The sequence below is a fragment of the Carcharhinus amblyrhynchos genome, chromosome 35, assembly GCF_965287045.1.
Source record: "Carcharhinus amblyrhynchos chromosome 35, sCarAmb.v2.hapA, whole genome shotgun sequence".
NCBI classification, from domain to species: Eukaryota; Metazoa; Chordata; class Chondrichthyes; order Carcharhiniformes; family Carcharhinidae; genus Carcharhinus; species Carcharhinus amblyrhynchos.
This window is the reverse complement of record NC_137358.1, coordinates 722,250-737,875: the sequence shown is the minus strand read 5'-3', so window position 1 is coordinate 737,875 and position 15,626 is coordinate 722,250. Positions and strand designations below refer to the sequence as shown.

The window sequence follows — 15,626 nt, the reverse complement described above, 5'->3', positions numbered from 1 at the left end:
CCCCACACCCTCATCCACAATCCCCCTCTGAAACTCGCCACCTACCACACAGCTGGCAAACCCTATTCCCGAAAGGCGTGGATTGATATGTTTCCAGACTCCGATGCTGCCCTGTCGGATACTTTGTCCAGCTGCCAACTCCAGGAAGAAGAGCGGGATTCCCATCGACACCAACAGGACTAGGTAAAGGAAAAGGAAAGCTCCTGGAACAGTAACAGAACGGGAAAGTTACTGTGGGGTTTGAGAGTTATCGATTGAGGGGGGAAGTGGGGGGGAGGAATTCAGAACGAGGGGACAGAGCCAGGCAAGGCAGGGGTGTGGTCGGGAAGCACATCCTCACAAAGAGAGAATGGAAATCTGGAACTCTCCTCCAGCTCCTCACACGGAGATGGAATGAGATTACGGCGTTCAGACACATACACACAGTCAATAAAGATCCAAGAACCGTCTAACCGAATGATGGGACAGACCAAAAGGCTGAATGGTGTCCTGATGTTCCAAAAGCTCAAACCCTGATGGATCACTGACAATTCAAATTCCATACAATTGTTACTGTGCAGCTAATAACCCAAGAATTACCCACAGCTCTGTTATTAGCTTGGTAAGAACATTAAAATATAATGGGGTACAGTCTCCAGTGTTCAGAGCTCCTCTTAACCAAAAGGTGAACAGAACGAGAGGAAGGAAAATCAGTGAGAGTCAGCACCTTCAGGAACTGTATCCCAGTGAGAGTCAGCGCCTTCAGGAACTGTATCCCAGTGAGAGTCAGCACCTTCAGGAACTGGATCCCAGTGAGAGTCAGCACCTTCAGGAACTGTATCCCAGTGAGAGTCAGCACCTTCAGGAACTGTATCCCAGTGAGAGTCAGCACCTTCAGGAACTGGATCCCACTGAGAGTCAGCACCTTCAGGAACTGGATCCCACTGAGAGTCAGCACCTTCAGGAACTGTATCCCAGTGAGAGTCAGCACCTTCAGGAACTGTATCCCAGTGAGAGTCAGCACCTTCAGGAACTGTATCCCAGTGAGAGTCAGCACCTTCGGGAACTGTATCCCAGTGAGAGTCAGCACCTTCAGGAACTGTATCCCAGTGAGAGTCAGCACCTTCAGGAACTGTATCCCAGTGAGAGTCAGCACCTTCAGGAACTGTATCCCAGTGAGAGTCAGCACCTTCAGGAACTGTATCCCAGTGAGAGTCAGCACCTTCAGGAACTGTATCCCAGTGAGAGTCAGCACCTTCAGGAACTGTATCCCAGTGAGAGTCAGCACCTTCAGGAACTGTATCCCAGTGAGAGTCAGCGCCTTCAGTGGAGGACATGCTGTAGGTTTGATTAGTTCCTGAGGTTGCGTTCTGATAAGAGTATTGATGGTATCAATGTTGCATTTTCTCTTTCTGGAAAAGCAAATTACTGTGGCTGCTGGAATCCAAAACTCTTTATCAGCCTCTTTAGACTTGAAACATTGGCTCTATTTTCCATGCTTGAGATTTTCCAGCATTTTGTGTTTTTTGTCTGATCTTTCCTCTTCTGGTGTGTTGTACTTTAGCTGCCAGTGCACACGAGCGGTATTATTTCTTACGCAGCACGATGAATACAGTAGGTTTTAACCTCTGGAACGTTTTAGAAGAGTCAGAAAGTCTTGCTTAATTCTGCACCAACACCAATAAAAAGCTGATCTGATTTGTTTCCCACTGGAGTTTCTGGGTACCAGCTGGACATAACTTAGCTGCCAGATTTCCTTCATTACAACAGTGACTGCATCTCAAGCGTACTTCCTGAGCATAATAAATTTTTGTGAAGCCTGAGGTTATGAAGGGCATTACAAAGCTGCATGTCTTTTTAACTGGAGTGTCTGACTTTGGGTTTTGCCTGACTCCCTCTGGTGATCCATCAGTGGAAGTTTGGTTTCTGATTTGAGCTTAACAGTTTATCACTGGTTTCTGAGCCCAGTGTGTGTGTACATTCTGGCTGAGCACAGGTGAACAGCCCACACACACGCTCATTATCGTAAGGTCACCCAGCAAATCAACATTTTCAGGGGAAGAAAGTGGAATGAAGCAAGTACGAGTAATAAAATGTTGAAGCTTACCGCCCCCATTCTGGTGGCAGAGATAGGGGAATCTCCAGACATTCCCTAGTCCCACAGAGAACCCCACCTGGGCGAGGATATACTGCAGCTTGCTTCCCCATGCCGGCCTGGAAGGTTCATCCAGCACAAGTTCTGTGCTGGACTCGTTCACATCAACACTCTGTGAATCCGTTTGGTTCTTTTCCATCAGAGCACCGTGTGGACGAGGTGTAGCTGATCGGAGCCCTTACAGTACAGGCTGAGGAAGTAAAAATACAACACGTGATTAGGAAAATCCAACATTTAAACTGCCTCATTACAAGAATGGAAAATTCCACAAGTACCTGCCCGTCTTTTCATCAGGACACTGCTTCTCTGGCAGTCAGTCAGAGAGGAACACACAGGAATAGGTCAGGTTGTTCAGAACAAGGCAACTGATTCAAAACGATATTAGGAGATTAAAATGTACTGCATTATAATTTAAACTGTGATGTGTAGTCAAGGACATCAAAATCACCCTGGAGCTGCAGAAGAACCCCCATAAAGAACCTTCTCTCCCCAGCAGATATCCAAACAGCAAGATAGAATGATCAGATAAACACTTAGACACTGACCCGAGACCAGTGGGCTAGCAGGAACAGAGTGTTGCAGGGAATGATGGAACTCTGTAACACTTTCAGCAGAGTTGGACCAACTGAAAGAAACCCATCAGAAAAGAGAATCAGAGATGTTGAGAATGAGAATTTCCTCACGGCTCACAGCAGCTCGAGTGGTTCTCTCTGGGAAAATGGAAGCAGTCTTTCACATATCAATCCAGGTGACAGGTATGAACATACCTCTGGACCAGTCTGGCACTGAGGTGTGCGATAGTTATTGCTATTTGACAGTTTCACTCTGCATTCGTGGAACAGCAAATGGAACAACCAAAACCCTCGCCCAAACGAGGTTGATTGGCCATTCTAAATTGCCCCCTAGTGTCAGGGATGCACAGATTAGAGGGATTAGTGGGTAAATATACAGGGATATTGGGATAGAGCCTGGGTGGGATCATGGTTGGTGCAGACTCGATGGGCCAAATGGCCTCTTTCTGCACTGGAGGGTTCTTTGATTCTACAAAACAAAACATCAATGTAGCAAACTCAACTCTGAAAATCTCCCAACAAAGCCAGCAGGGCAGGGTCAACCTGAGGGTGCAGCAGGATCTGTAACCCCCAAAAGATCACTGACAGCCAACTGCACACATTTCTCCAAAAGCTGCTCCATTTTTACCGAATCACATTCCCAGAGAACGGTGTCTGTGACCACTGGCACAAAGTTACCTCTGGTCTAGCCACTCTGCCCCCCACCCCCCACCGTCTTCTCCTCCTTCTCATCCACATGGTACAACATGATCCAAAAACACAACTGTTTCACTGAGAACACCCAGTTCTATCCCACCACCACCTGTCCCAATCCCCCCAACATCTCAGACTCATCACACTGCCCGACCAACATCCAATCCTGGAAAAGCACCAAATTCCCCAACTCAATCCTGGGAAGACCACAGCCATGGACTTCACCACAAGCTCTGCTTCCTCAGCAGCCTCACCCACCCTCTGGCCACTGACACTGACCGGCCTCCTGGCAGCCTTGTTATCACACCTGACTGCAAGGTGAACTTTGGAGTCCTATTTGCAAATTCACGAAGACAAGTCATTCCCATCCCTGTAAGTTTCACAACACCAGGTTCATACAGAACATTACAGCGCAGTACAGGCCCTTCGGCCCTCAATGTTGCGCTGACCAGTGGAACCAATCTAATGACCCTCTAACCTAAACTATTCCAATATTATCCATATGCCTATCCACTGACCATTTGAACGCCCTTAAATTGGCGAGTCCACAACTGCTGCAGGCAGGGCATTCCACACCCTTACTACCCTCTGAGTAAAGAACCTACCTCTGACATCCGTCCTATAATTACCACCCCTTAATTTAAAGCTATGTCCCCTCGTGTTAGCCATCACCATCCGAGGTAAAAGCTCTCACTGTCCACCCTATCCAATCCTCTGATCATCTTGTATGCCTCAATTAGGTCACCTCGTAACCTTCTCTCTAATGAAAACAGCCTCAAGTCCCTCAGACTTTTCTCATAAGACCATGTGGCATCAGGTGAGTCACCTGATGAAGGGACAGCACTCCGAAAGCTCATGATGCCAAATAAACCTGTTGGACTTTAACCCGGTGTTGTGAGACTTATTCCTGTGTTTACCCCAGTCCAACGCCGGCATCTCCTGTCTCATTCTCAGACAGCCAGAGTCTCCATGAAACACGCTCACTCCGACACTGTCCCGCACAATTTCACACTCTTCCTCATCCTCCTGTACTCACACTCGCAGTCTCCCCGACACACCTCTACTCACACTCGCAATCTCCCCGACACACCTCTACTCACACTCGCAATCTCCCCGACACACCTCTACTCACACTCGCAGTCTCCCCGACACACCTCTACTCACACTCGCAGTCTCCCCGACACACCTCTACTCACACTCGCAATCTCCCCGACACACCTCTACTCACACTCGCAGTCTCCCCGACACACCTCTACTCACACTCGCAATCTCCCCGTCACACCTCTACTCACACTCGCAATCTCCCCGACACACCTCTACTCACACTCGCAATCTCCCCGACACACCTCTACTCACACTCGCAATCTCCCCGACACACCTCTACTCACACTCGCAATCTCCCCGACACACCTCTACTCACACTCTCAATCTCCCCGACACACCTCTACTCACACTCGCAATCTCCCCGACACACCTCTACTCACACTCGCAATCTCCCCGACACACCTCTACTCACACTCACAATCTCCCCGTCACACCTCTACTCACACTCGCAATCTCCCCGTCACACCTCTACTCACACTCGCAATCTCCCCGACACACCTCTACTCACACTCGCAATCTCCCCGTCACACCTCTACTCACACTCGCAATCTCCCCGTCACACCTCTACTCACACTCGCAATCTCCCCGTCACACCTCTACTCACACTCACAATCTCCCCGTCACACCTCTACTCACACTCGCAATCTCCCCGTCACACCTCTACTCACACTCACAATCTCCCCGTCACACCACTACTCACACTCGCAATCTCCCCGACACACCTCTACTCACACTCGCAATCTCCCCGTCACACCTCTACTCACACTCGCAATCTCCCCGTCACACCTCTACTCACACTCGCAATCTCCCCGTCACACCTCTACTCACACTCGCAATCTCCCCGACACACCTCTACTCACACTCGCAATCTCCCCGACACACCTCTACTCACACTCGCAATCTCCCCGACACACCTCTACTCACACTCGCAATCTCCCCGTCACACCTCTACTCACACTCACAATCTCCCCGTCACACCACCACTCACACTCGCAATCTCCCCGTCACACCTCTACTCACACTCGCAATCTCCCCGACACACCTCTACTCACACTCGCAATCTCCCCGACACACCTCTACTCACACTCGCAATCTCCCCGTCACACCTCTACTCACACTCGCAATCTCCCCGACACACCTCTACTCACACTCGCAATCTCCCCGACACACCTCTACTCACACTCGCAATCTCCCCGACACACCTCTACTCACACTCGCAATCTCCCCGTCACACCTCTACTCACACTCGCAATCTCCCCGTCACACCTCTACTCACACTCGCAATCTCCCCGACACACCTCTACTCACACTCACAATCTCCCCGTCACACCTCTACTCACACTCGCAATCTCCCCGTCACACCTCTACTCACACTCGCAATCTCCCCGACACACCTCTACTCACACTCGCAATCTCCCCGACACACCTCTACTCACACTCGCAATCTCCCCGTCACACCTCTACTCACACTCACAATCTCCCCGTCACACCTCTACTCACACTCGCAATCTCCCCGTCACACCTCTACTCACACTCGCAATCTCCCCGTCACACCTCTACTCACACTCGCAATCTCCCCAACACACCTCTACTCACACTCGCAATCTCCCCGACACACCTCTACTCACGCTCGCAATCTCCCCGACACACCTCTACTCACACTCGCAATCTCCCCGACACACCTCTACTCACACTCGCAATCTCCCCGACACACCTCTACTCACGCTCGCAATCTCCCCGACACACCTCTACTCACGCTCGCAATCTCCCCGACACACCTCTACTCACGCTCGCAATCTCCCCGACACACCTCTACTCACGCTCGCAATCTCCCCGACACACCTCTACTCACGCTCGCAATCTCCCCGACACACCTCTACTCACGCTCGCAATCTCCCCGACACACCTCTACTCACACTCGCAATCTCCCCGACACACCTCTACTCACACTCGCAATCTCCCCGACACACCTCTACTCACGCTCGCAATCTCCCCGACACACCACTATTCACAATTGCAGACACCTCACCACACCTGTACACACACCCACAGTCTCCCTGACCCACCTGTACTCACACTCAGTCTCCCTGACCCACCTGTACTCACACCCGCCGTCTCCCTGACCCACCTGTACTCACACCCGCAGTCTCCCTGACCCCCTGTACTCACACCCACAGTCTCCCTGACGCACCTGTACTCACACCCGCAGTCTCCCTGACCCACCTGTACTCACACTCGCAGTCTCCCTGACGCACCTGTACTCACACTCGCAGTCTCCCTGACGCACCTGTACTCACACTCGCAGTCTCCCTGACCCACCTGTACTCACACCCGCAGTCTCCCTGACCCACCTGTACTCACACCCGCAGTCTCCCTGACCCACCTGTACTCACACTCAGTCTCCCTGACGCACCTGTACTCACACTCGCAGTCTCCCTGACCCACCTGTACTCACACTCGCAGTCTCCCTGACCCACCTGTACTCACACCCACAGTCTCCCTGACGCACCTGTACTCACACTCACAGTCTCCCTGACCCACCTGTACTCACACTCAGTCTCCCTGACGCACCTGTACTCACACCCGCAGTCTCCCTGACCCACCTGTACTCACACCCGCAGTCTCCCTGACGCACCTGTACTCACACCCACAGTCTCCCTGACGCACCTGTACTCACACCCGCAGTCTCCCTGACCCACCTGTACTCACACCCGCAGTCTCCCTGACCCATCTGTACTCACACTCAGTCTCCCTGACGCACCTGTACTCACACCCACAGTCTCCCTGACGCACCTGTACTCACACCCGCAGTCTCCCTGACCCACCTGTACTCACACCCGCAGTCTTCCTCACCCACCTGTACTCACACCCGCAGTCTCCCTGACCCACCTGTACTCACACCCGCAGTCTCCCTGACGCACCTGTACTCACACCCGCAGTCTCCCTGACCCACCTGTACTCACACCCGCAGTCTCCCTGACCCACCTGTACTCACACCCGCAGTCTCCCTGACCCACCTGTACTCACACCCGCAGTCTCCCTGACGCACCTGTACTCACACCCGCAGTCTCCCTGACCCATCTGTACTCACACCCGCAGTCTCCCTGACCCACCTGTACTCACACCCGCAGTCTCCCTGACCCACCTGTACTCACACCCGCAGTCTCCCTCACCCACCTGTACTCACACTCGCAGTCTCCCTGACCCACCTGTACTCACACTCGCAGTCTCCCTGACCCACCTGTACTCACACTCGCAGTCTCCCTGACCCACCTGTACTCACACTCGCAGTCTCCCTGACCCACCTGTACTCACGCTCGCAGTCTCCCTGACGCACCTGTACTCACACTCGCAGTCTCCCTCACCCACCTGTACTCACACTCGCAGTCTCCCTCACCCACCTGTACTCACACCCGCAGTCTCCCTGACCCACCTGTACTCACACTCGCAGTCTCCCTCACCCACCTGTACTCACACCCGCAGTCTCCCTGACCCACCTGTACTCACACTCGCAGTCTCCCTGACCCACCTGTACTCACACCCACAGTCTCCCTGACGCACCTGTACTCACACTCGCAGTCTCCCTGACCCACCTGTACTCACACTCAGTCTCCCTGACGCACCTGTACTCACACTCACAGTCTCCCTGACCCACCTGTACTCACACCCGCAGTCTCCCTGACCCACCTGTACTCACACTCGCAGTCTCCCTGACCCACCTGTACTCACACCCGCAGTCTCCCTGACCCACCCGTACTCACACTCAGTCTCCCTGACCCACCTGTACTCACACTCGCAGTCTCCCTCACCCATCTGTACTCACACCCGCAGTCTCCCCGACCCACCTGTACTCACACTCGCAGTCTCCCCGACCCACCTGTACTCACACTCGCAGTCTCCCTGACCCACCTGTACTCACACTCGCAGTCTCCCTGACCACCTGTACTCACACTCGCAGTCTCCGTGACCCACCTGTACTCACACCCGCAGTCTCCCTGACCCACCTGTACTCACACTCGCTGTCTCCCTGACCCACCTGTACTCACACCCGCAGTCTCCCTGACCCACCTGTACTCACACTCGCAGTCTCCCTGACCCACCTGTACTCACACTCGCAGTCTCCCTGACCCACCTGTACTCACACTCGCAGTCTCCTTGACCCACCTGTACTCACACTCGCAGTCTCCCTGACCCACCTGTACTCACACTCGCAGTCTCCCTGACCCACCTGTACTCACACTCGCAGTCTCCCTCACCCACCTGTACTCACACTCGCAGTCTCCCTCACCCACCTGTACTCACACTCGCAGTCTCTCTGACGCACCTGTACTCACTGTTCTGTGACCTTGGTTCAGAAGTGATATTTGAAATTTTTGTTTGTTCTTACTGGAGGATTTGTGTTCCAGGTTTCTGGAAAACCTTGTGCCAAGCACCCAGGAACAGCTGTTGACACGTTCTCAGAAGCTAATCTCTAGAAAGTCACATTCAATCACCTCCCCTACCATCTCCTCCAATCATCTGCTTGTGTTCAGCCCACAAGGGCTCTGAGCCAAGTGCCTGAGAGCTTGGAAAGGCTGCTGGGCACTCAGTGTTCGAGAATAGAATCAGATTTAACATCAGCTGCCCCGTGACAGACACTTGCACCTAGCCAATGGGTTAAACAGACCATTAAATCACCTTCTCATGGACTAGCTCAATGTCAACAGAGCAAACAGAAAGTTTAGGAAACAAAGCAAGTTTGCAAGTAGAATGGAGCCACTAGAAAGAGAGAAACTCCCTCTACACTGTCCCCCATCAAACACTCCCAGGACAGGTACAGCACGGGGTTAGATACAGAGTAAAGCTCCCTCTACACTGTCCCCATCAAACACTCCCAGGACAGGTACAGCACGGGGTTAGATACAGAGTAAAGCTCCCTCTACACTGTCCCCATCAAACACTCCCAGGACAGGTACAGCACGGGGTTAGATACAGAGTAAAGCCCCCTCTACAATGTCCCCCCATCAAACACTCCCAGGACAGGCACAGCACGGGGTTAGATACAGAGTAAAGCTCCCTCTACACTGTCCCCATCAAATACTCCCAGGACAGGTACAGCATGGGGTTAGATACAGAGTAAAGCTCCCTCTACACTGTCCCCATCAAACACTCCCAGGACAGGTACAGCACGGGGTTAGATACAGAGTAAAGCTCCCTCTACACTGTCCCCCATCAAACACTCCCAGGACAGGCACAGCACGGGGTTAGATACAGAGTAAAGCTCCCTCTACACTGTCCCCCCATCAAACACTCCCAGGACAGGTACAGCACGGGGTTAGATACAGAGTAAAGCTCCCTCTACACTGTCCCCATCAAACAATCCCAGGACAGGAACTGAATGGGGTTAGAAACAGTCCCTACCATCTCTGGATGTTCAGTCGCTGGAGCCTCACCCCACACAGTGAGTACAGAGTATCAGCAGATTAATCAGCTCATGTTCCAGGACTTACAAACCAATATATTCTCTGAATGTTGTGCTGAGAAGTTGAAGGTTAAAGAATCCATTTCAATAAATGTAACAATATTTACAAGATAAAAGGAAAAAATGTAGACGGAAAGACACACAGCCTTACCAGCTGTCTCCCCTGTCTCAGACAGTGCACAAGTTCGGAGCCCAATGCGGTTACATCCATATTGCAACAAATCCCCAGTTTGCTGTTCCTTTCATTGGCCTGCCAGATGGGTCTGGACTGTGGATGTTCTATTTCAGATTAATGTTATCATCCAACAAGTGCCTCAAGTTGTGCCAGCACTGGACACTTATTCGTACTCACTGACAGGGTGAATCCAAGGTCAACGAGACAGAGACTCTCGTCTCGTTGACGAGAATGGAGTGGGACAGGACTACTGAAGACCAGAAATCCCTTAGCCAAGCTGTTCCAGTATAGCAACACTGGCATCTACCTGGTAATGGGGAGAACTGCCCAGGTGTGCCCTGTATACAAGAAACAGGACAAATCCAACCCGGCCAATTACTGCCCATCAGTCAACTCTCGATCATCAGTAAAGTGATGGAAGGGATCACCAAACTTGGCACTTACTCAACAATAACCTACTCAGTGACGCCCAGAGTGGGTTCTGCCAGGCCAGATAGCTCCTGACTTCATTACAGCCTTGGTACAAACATGGGCAAAGAGCTGAACTCCAGAGGTGAGGTGACAGTGACTGCCCTTGGCATCAAGGCACCATTTGACCGAGTGTGGAATCAAGGAGCCCTCGCGAAACTGGAATCAATGGGAATTAAGGGAATAACTCTCTGCTGGATAGAGTCATACCCAGCAGGAAGGAAGGTGGCTGTGGTGTTTGGAGGTCAATCATCTCAGCTCCAGGATATCTCTGCAGGAGTTCGTCAGGGGAATTCTGAGGATCAACCATTTTGTTTTTTAAAAAGCATTTAGACAGTTACATGGGTGTGATGTAGAATCATAGAACCCTACAGTGCAGAAAGAGACCCTTCAGCCCATCGAGTCTGCACTGAACACAATCCCACCCAGGCCCTACCCCCATATCCCTACAGATTATACCCACTAATCCCTCTAGCCTACGCATCCCTGGACACTAAGGGACAATTTAGCATGGCCAATCAACCTAACCCGCACATCTTTGGACTGTGGGAGGAAACCGGAGCACCCGGAGGAAACCCACACAGACATGGGGAGAATGTGCAAACCCCACACAGACAGTGACCCAAGCCAGGAATCAAACCCGGGACCCAGGAGCTGTGAAGCAGCAGTGTTAACCCACTGTGCTACCGTGCCACCCTAGAGGGTATAGAGGGATATGGGCCAAATGCAGGCAATTGGGACTAGCTTCAGGGTTTAAAGGGCGGCATGGACAAGTTGGGCCAAAGGGCCTATTTCCATGCTGTAAACCTCTATGATTCTAAGAAGTGTCACACCACCCAGGACAAAATAGTCCCCTTCATTACCCATCCATCACCACCAATGCACAGTGGCAGCCATGTTTACCATCTACAAGGTGCAGTGCAGAAACTCACCAAGGCTCCGTCTACAGAACCTTCTAAACCCACTATCTCTCCCGGCCAGATGAACAAGGGCAGCAGATGCATTGGGAACAGCAGCAGTTGCAAGTGTCCCTTCAAGTCACACACCACCCTAACTAGGAAGAAAACCATCTTCTCGAGATAAATTTGGGACGAGTAACAACCACAGGCTTTCTCAGCCCACAAATAATAAAGAAAAAGATGTTGAAAGTTTCTCCAGTTTCTCAGCTGTTGCTGTTTAAATTGGTTAATTATTACTCAGTCCAGCTCTTATCAGTGCTCAAGTTTCCGAGTGCTTCTGGTATTTGTTTAGTTGAGTGGAATTTATCTCAGAGAATTGCAATTCAGAGTCATTCAAACCATCAACTGGCAACCAACCAGGGTGACCCTGGGCTATAAGGTAGAGCAACTGAACAGCAACTGGGGCAAGGATAGGAGGGAACATGCAAGGACAGGGAGAGGTGAACCCAGCATTGTAGACAGGATACCGGGGGGGGGAGAGGATTTCCACAGATTGAGGTCCTAAGTAGGATCTGGGTATGAAGGGCACAGCTAGCCAGTGATGCTGTTTTTTCAATAACTGAAATGTAGCCAGCGTGAAGGTACTGCAAAATACTGCAGTCGACTTTAATTCGTTTCCAAGCACACGCAGCAGCAAAGGTTCCAACTCAGCAGCTGTCGTCTGAGTCAATGCCCTGAACTTTGTCGAATTTATAATTAAACTTTGAGTGTCGGGACATCAGGCTCGATGCTTACCTTCCAGCTCGTGCCCCAGTCCAGGCAGCTGAGATGAAGTCTCATTTGCAACCTGCAAGCAGTAGATCTGCAGTGACTTTGAGTTGCTATAAGCTGACTGCTCTTAGGAGGAATCCTCAGAACCAGCAGAAGGTTGGCAGCGATTAGCAACTGTGGCTAAAGAGAGGGAAACACTCTGATTGCTGACACTCTATTCAGACTAGACAAACCTCAGTGTGCACAGAAACATCACAGATCAGGAATGATATGGGAGACATGGAGCAGCTATTAATGATTCCAGTTTTATAGTGTTTACGGTGCCAGCTGTGCTCACTTGGTCACTGCTCCCTCCTCAAAATGACTTCCCCTTAAATGCATCTTTTCTGCTCTGCTCATCCGCTCCCTGTGGCAGCAAGTTCCATATTCACACTACCCTGGCAACAGGTTTATTTGGTAGCACGAGCTTTCGGACCAGGTGACGCTTCGAAGCTCGTGCTACCAAATAAACCTGTTGGACTTTAACCTGGTGTTGTGAGACTTCTTACTGTGCCCACCCCAGTCCAATGCTGGCATCTCCACACCATGGCTATCTGGGCAGAGAAGCTTCTTCTGAATTCCTTATTGGATTTATTGGAGACTATCCAATATTTATCATCCCTTGTTCTGATCTTGCTTCCACGTGGAAACATCTTCCCTATGCCTACCCAATCAAACCTTCTTTATTATCCTGAAAATCTTTATCAGATTACACCTTAGCCTTCTCTTTTCTAGAGAAGAGTCTTGGTCTATTCAGTGTCTCCTGTTAGTTATAATCTCTCAGTTCTAGTATCACTCTACTCATTTATTGTCTCCAGTGTCTCCGAATTCCTTTTTATAATATGGATGTGATCTGACCAAGCTTCTAAATAAGTTTAACGTGACTCCACTGCCTTTCAATTCTGCCTTTTACGCAATAACTTGGTTTTCTAATTAACCTGTCTTACTATTTACACTGACGCGTGTGCCTGCATTCTCAGTCCCGCTAGTCATATATTTTACACCGTCTGAAACTCATTGAGATTGAAGTTTAATTTGCCAATTTGATGAGGGGGCTACTGGAATAATCTTTGTGCACACTTGATCAGAACTGAAGCCTGAGAATGAACTGCTGTTTGAGAGCAGAGTTGGGGACAGAAAATTCACCCAGTGATCCCGAGGATTGGTTAAAGAACTTCCAAACTCTTCATCAGGGATGTGTACACGGTGGGGGGTGGGGGGTCCGGGTTTAGAGGTCAGGGTTTGGGGAGAGGGGCTGAGTTTTGGGGGTCCGGGTTTAGAGGTCGAGGTTTGGGGAGAGGGGCTGAGTTTTGGGGGTCCGGGTTTAGAGGTCAGGGTTTGGGGAGAGGAGCTGAGTTTTGGGGGTCCGGGTTTAGAGGTCAGGGTTTGGGGAGAGGGGCTGAGTTTTGGGGGTCCGGGTTTAGAGGTCAGGGGTTAGATTTGGGGAGGGGGTCAGGATTTAAGGGGTCAGAGTTTGGGGGTTAGGTCAGGGTTCAGAGTCCAGAGGTTGGGTTTGGGGAGAGGGTCAGGGTTTAGGGTTCAGAGTTTGGGGTTCGGGTTTAAGGGGTCAGTTCTGGGGGCGAGCCGGGGATGGGGTGAGGGCTGCGCGGGGGGAGGGGGGTTCCGGTTGGGGGGTGGGGTGAAGGCTCCCCGGGGGGGGGGGGGGTGAGGGTTCCGGTGGGGGTGAAGGGTCCCCGGGGGGGGGTGAAGGCTCCGGGGGGGGGGGGGGGGTGAAGGCTCCGGGGGGGGGGGGTTCCGGGGGGGGTGAAGGGTCCCCGGGGGGGGGGGGGGGGGTGAAGGCTCCGGGGGGGGGTGAAGGGTCCCCGGGGGGGGGGGGGGGTGAGGGTTCCGGGGGGGGTGAAGGGTCCCCAGGGGGGGGGGGGGTGAGGGTTCCGGGGGGGGGGGGGGGGGGTGAAGGCTCCGGGGGGGGGGGGGGGGGTGAAGGGTCCCCGGGGGGGTGAAGGCTCCGGCCAGACGAACAGGCCCCGATCCCCGGCCCCGCGTTTACCTCAGGCCGCCGCCGCTTCCCGCCGCCGCTCTGGGTGCCCGGGCTCGAGTGCAGCCGCTGCCGGGGGCCGGAGCTCAGCCTCGGGCTCCACATGGCAGCAGCTTCCTGCCACGAAGCAGCATTGCATCAGCCCGGGGCGGGGAGAGAGGCTGGGCCAACCCCCCCTGGAACCAGCCCAGATTAACTAGCTAAACCCGCCCCCCAGAACCAGCCCAGATTAACCAGATTAACCAGCTAAAACCGCCCCCCCGGAACCAGCCCAGATTAACCAGAGTAACCAGCTAAACCAGATTAACCAGCTAAAACCGCCCCCCCTGGAACCAGCCCAGATTAACCAGAGTAACCAGCTAAACCAGATTAACCAGCTAAACCCGCCCCCCAGAACCAGCCCAGAGTAACCAGATTAACCAGCTAAACCAGATTAACCAGCTAAACCCGCCCCCCTGCAACCAGCCCAGATTAACCAGCTAAACCAGATTAACCAGCTAAACCCAGCCCCCCTGGAACCCACCCGGATGTGGGTTTGCCGGCGTTGGACTGGCGTAAACACAGTAAAAAGTCTGACAACACCAGGTTTTAGTCCAACCGATTTATTTGATAATAGACTCGCAAGCTTTCGGGTTAGCCCCTTCGTCAGGTGAATGGAGATACAGATTAATCAGCTATACCAGCCCCCTGGAACCCACTCATAACCAGACTAACCAGCCCCTGGGACCAACCCAGATAACCAGATTAACCAGCTCCCGAGAACCCACCAGCTAACCAGATTAACCAGCCCCCTGGAACCAACCCAGATAACCAGATTAAACAGCTAAACCAGCCCCCTGGAACCCACCAAGATACAGTAAAAAGTCTGACAACACCAGGTTTTAGTCCAACTGATTTATTTGATAATAGACTCACAAGCTTTCAGGGTTCCAAGATAACCAGATTAACCAGCTACACCAGATATACCAGGCCCCTGGAACCAACCCAGATTAACCCAGTTGTCAGATATTTTATATTTTCCTTTGGATTATAACCTCAGGTATCTCACACCTTACGGCATTCTGAAGGGGGAGGGTGAACAGCCAGTGATCGTCGTACACATTAGTAGAAGCAGCATAGGTTAAAACAAAAGGGACGAGGTTCTAAAAGCAGGATACAGGGAGCTAGGAAGAAAGTTAAGAAATCAGACCTCAAAAATAGTGATCTCAGGATTACTACCGGTGCCATGTGCTGGTCAGAGTAGAAATGAGAGGATATATCGGATAAATAGGTAGTTGAAGAGATGGTTTCAGATTCCTGGGGCATTGGGACTGG

The 15,626-nt window shown here is 52.0% G+C and overlaps 1 long non-coding RNA gene across 5 annotated transcripts; it reads right to left on the bottom strand.

Moving 5' to 3' along the window:
• Positions 1-49: 49 nt before the first annotated feature.
• On the bottom strand, positions 50-14,489 carry LOC145361710 (uncharacterized). 5 transcript variants are annotated; one of them, XR_013889853.1, is made up of 4 exons: positions 14,325-14,489; positions 12,302-12,457; positions 2,087-2,324; positions 50-203 (listed from the first exon to the last, which is right to left on the bottom strand). It is a non-coding gene; the product is annotated as an uncharacterized LOC145361710 (long non-coding RNA). The 5 variants fall into 5 exon arrangements; XR_013889856.1 differs by lacking the exons at positions 12,302-12,457; positions 14,325-14,489 and adding exons at positions 9,904-10,019; positions 10,116-10,255; XR_013889855.1 differs by lacking the exon at positions 12,302-12,457 and having other exon boundaries at positions 14,325-14,449.
• Between the last annotated feature and the right edge of the window lie 1,137 nt (positions 14,490-15,626).